This window comes from Mastigoproctus giganteus, chromosome 9 (genome assembly GCF_048544385.1).
Source record: "Mastigoproctus giganteus isolate SK-2022 chromosome 9, ASM4854438v1, whole genome shotgun sequence".
In the NCBI taxonomy this organism is placed as follows: domain Eukaryota; kingdom Metazoa; phylum Arthropoda; class Arachnida; order Uropygi; family Thelyphonidae; genus Mastigoproctus; species Mastigoproctus giganteus.
In genome coordinates this window covers 200,469,951-200,474,357 of record NC_143583.1, presented here as the reverse complement: position 1 = coordinate 200,474,357, position 4,407 = coordinate 200,469,951, and positions in this window count along the sequence as shown.

Genomic DNA, 4,407 nt, shown 5'->3' with positions numbered 1-4,407 from the left:
TGGAAATGGACATCATTGAGATTGGAACTGAGACCAAGTATATTTGCGAAATGAACGAAGAAGTGTTTGGGACGATTAGATTTTTTCGCAGATAATTTTGTTCTATTAGTTTGAAAATTCATAATGCATTCAGTAGTAAGAAAAGGTGGGGAGGACGTGCTGTATGATGCAATGAAAATTTTGGATATGGCATATACATGGCAAGAATACACCCAACCCCCTTGACATAACGTGGCCAGGGCAATGAATGCCCTTGCACACACATTACTTGGACTAACCCAAACCAGTCACTACCTGGCAGAGTACAGGCAGCAAAGTTATATACTAGCTGATCCAAAGGTCTCCTAGAGAGTTGGAGAGTCCACCACATCGACCCTACCAATGGGTCGATGTGGTAGACTATCTAGAGGCCAGCATGCGAACTCCGTTTTTGCGCTGTATCCTCGAAATCTAAAGACAATCTTCCCATGATGTCCATCATGACCTCAAAAGGTATCAATCATATTCCATGATGGTAGGAGAGATGAGGGAGGGGGGGGGAGTTGCCAGAGCTTTGCTCTGGAGACTAAACACAGATTCCACCACTTTAAGCCTCCAATAAGCAAAGTGGTGGTATTGCATCAGTTGATGAGAGTTGAAGATAATTTTAGATTTGAAAAAAACATGTATCTTTAATGAGTAAATAAAAGTTTATATTCTTCAGTCCCGCATTTATTTTCGCATACAGCTCCGCAAACCCTATGACCGGCTCTGCCCTCAGTACAGCAGCTATCAGACGTGGCATTCATTGAACAAGATGTCGGAAGCGTTCGGGAGGTATGGCGAACCAAGCTGTGTATAATACGGTCAGCAATGCAGGTATGGGTAATTGGTGTATCCAGACGCCTGATATGCCTTTCCATAGCGTCCCTCAAGTACTCTATGGGATTGATATCGGGGGCAGTCCGGAGACCAATCGATATGCTGGAAGTCAGAACTGTGTTCCTCAAACCAATTCTGCACAATAAGTGCCCGATGGCGCTCGACGCATTGTCATCTTGGAAGACACCATCGCCATTGGGGAAAAAGAGTAATATAACGGGGTGTACACAGTCAGCAAGCAGTTGACGATAGCGGAGACCACTGATACGTTGTTCCACATGCACCAGGGGTCCAAGTTTCTGCCAGTGAAACATGCCCCCACACCATACAACCGCCTCCACCGACCTGCACTTTTGGTACCATGCATGCTGGATGAAGAGCCTCATGTTGTTGACGCCAAATCTGTATACGACCATCCACGATGTGGAGTAAATAACGTGACTCATCCGACCAGCACACCTTCTTCCAGTCTTCTAACGTCCAACTTGCATGCTCTTTGCACCAGGAGTCTTTTATGCCGATGACCCTTTCGCTGACCTCTGCAGTTTTGCTGTCGGGTCGTTGTTTGACCATATTGACGCCAGTCCCGGTAGGGCCGGTTCTGGTAGGTGTGCAGTGAAGCATGCACGCAGGCAGCCAAATCCCTAGGGCAGCCGATAGTGCACTTTAAAGAATAAAATTAAAATGTAATTTAATATTATTTTAATATAGTGGTCGGCGATGAAATAGCGAACGTGGCATTGTTAATAAATAATATTGTATTCTCTAAAGGCCCATTCACAATGAAAATTAAACATAAAAATATCGTAACAAACGTTACCGTAAAATTAAGAAGTCATACCAACATTCACAATGGGAACATAAACATGACCCTAAACATATTTGGTAACCATGGAAACACAACATGCTCTTCTTTCATACTTCAAAAAATTGATGTTTGCATGATGACGGATGATATAGCTGTGCAGTTTATGGTTATAAATAACGCCGAAGCATACATGTTAGGTGTTTTGCATCAGAAAACTTAGAAGTGCCAGCACAAGCGATGGTGGGTTCATCCGTTGAACCAGAGAATGATCCAACAATGGGACTTCCATAAACTTTACGATTGTGTCTTGTTTTAAATCACGTAAACAAAAGCATAAAAGCTTGGAGTTTGCAAACTTTCATGTTAAGATCTTATGATTAAGTTTAAGGTTACACTTATGTAATTCATTGTGAATGGTTTATTAAATAACACAGGTAAAAGGTTTTATGCTTATGTTACATGTAATTTTCATTGTGAATGGGCCTTTATTCCCGTACCGTTCATCTTAAAGCGATACTTACATCATTGTCATAATTGTTGACGGAACCGATAGGAAATTTAAATAAAGAGAGATATGCGCATGAACGTTAATTTAAATATTCACCCAACAATCAATTCTCTTGTCGACCGTTTTCAACGTTTTCACAGCAAAAAATTCGTTACTACCGAGTGAGAATTGATAGGGGCGGCCAAATATCGTTATTACCGATCCGCATTGATAGGGGCAGCCAAATATCTCTAGAACGCAGGCGGCTAACAGCCCAAAACCGGCCCGGTACACTTTAATTACGGCTGCTCTCGAGCACCCTACGAGTTCAGCCGTTTGGGAAATCGAGGCACCAGCTCGTCGAGCACCCACAATCTGTCCTTTATCAAAGTCCGATAAATCCTTCCTTTTACCCATCACGCTGGGAATTTTACTATCTACGGAACCACTGACACGTTATCTATGCTACGTAGGTCGACTAACTCCGCACTCTCGTACCTCATGGGGTCAACGAGTCGCATTCAGTTTTCATAGGGGTGGTCATAATTCAGTGATCACTCAATGCATATTATGTCTATAAATTGCGTGTGTTCTATGGTCGATTTGCAGTTTGCTGGACTAAAAACCAGAGTTTCGCTGGGATTAAGCCACTATGTCCTCGCACGGCACCAACTGATTCAGCCACGTTGTGAAAAAGACCCATAAACATTCCTTGCGTCATTGACGCAATTTGAACTCACGTATTTCCCACCCGGTGTTGGGCTACCCACGAGGGCTATTCTGAGTCCTGTGAATAACACAGTTTTCAATAAATAAGGGATGTTTTTGCGTTGTGAAACGCCTCTGTCCTCTGGTTCACTTGAGGTTTTGTTAAGCGGGATACTAGAAAATACAAAGGGATTAACGTTAGCATGTCGATGTTTGTTATGAACAAAAAAGTTGGTCAGTGAATCAGCATAATGTATTATGTCAGAATAAGAAGACCCAGAAACTTAGTAATCCATGGCTAATTAATAACGAGTCGCCAATCTTTTGCACAAAGAGCAGTATACAGACCTATGGGTTAGAGAAACGAACTCATAGAAATAGATTTTCCAATTCTGAGATAGCTTGCCAGATTCCCTCGTTTTATTCAAGATTCCGGAAAAATGGCTGACAATGGATTGCCGGATTAGTAGTAGTAGTGGCATGCGATGCAAGAAAGCAAGTGTATGAACTTATGCAGCATCAGCCGAAAAAAAAAAAAAATCACACCATTCCCTCCAAATGCCTGTCCAGTTCCTCCTTAAATTTATTCACCCTATCAACTTCCACAACGACAGATGGAAGTGTGTTCCAGCAATTAACCACCTGCTGGCTACAGGCAAATTTCCGCACATCTATTCTACATCTGTCTTTTCTTAATTTGAATTTATGCCCTCTTAGGTTCGTAATCTGAACAAGTGGAAGGATCCCATCAGAATTCAGCGTGCTCAACCCATTCAAGGCCTTATCTACCTCAATCAGATCACCGCTCTGGTGCCTAGTCTCCAGCCACTGCAATTTGCAGAACTTTAGCCTCTCTTGGTAAGAGGATCCCTTCATTCCCCTCACCAATCTTGTTGCCCTTCTCTGTACACGCTCAAGCAAATCGACATCCTTCCTAAAATGAGGCCTCCAGACCTGTACGCAGTACTGAAGGCGTGGCCTGACCATTGCCTTATACAGGGAGACAATCACCTCCTTTTCCCTGCTAGCAAAATTTCTATATATCATTGACAAAACCCCATGACCTGCCCTGGCATCTGTTTGCATTGCTCAGAAAACTTCATATCTGCTTCACAATTACTCCCAGGTCTTTTTTCATTTTCTACCTCCTTAAGTGTAGTACCACACAGTTGGTACGTTTCTCTGGGGTTACTTCTACCCATATGCAGTACTTTGCATTTGTCAAGGTTAAACTTCAGTTGCCACTTCTTAGCCCATCTGCCCAAATTATCTAGATCCTGTTGCAGTAGTACACTGCCATTACTGCCATTGCCATTAACAACCCTGCCAACTTTTGTATCATATTTTGGATTCGAGAGGTTGATCTGTATTATTATTTTCAAAAAAAAAAAAAAAAAAAAAATCGGCAACCATATTTTAAACTCACATAAATCGTACTTTTAAAGCCTCGTGGTATTGTATTACTAATTTTATTTTCTATAGTTATTTTTTTTATTTTCTGACGGGCGCCTCCAATGCTAAAATTAATAGGATTATAGCGCCA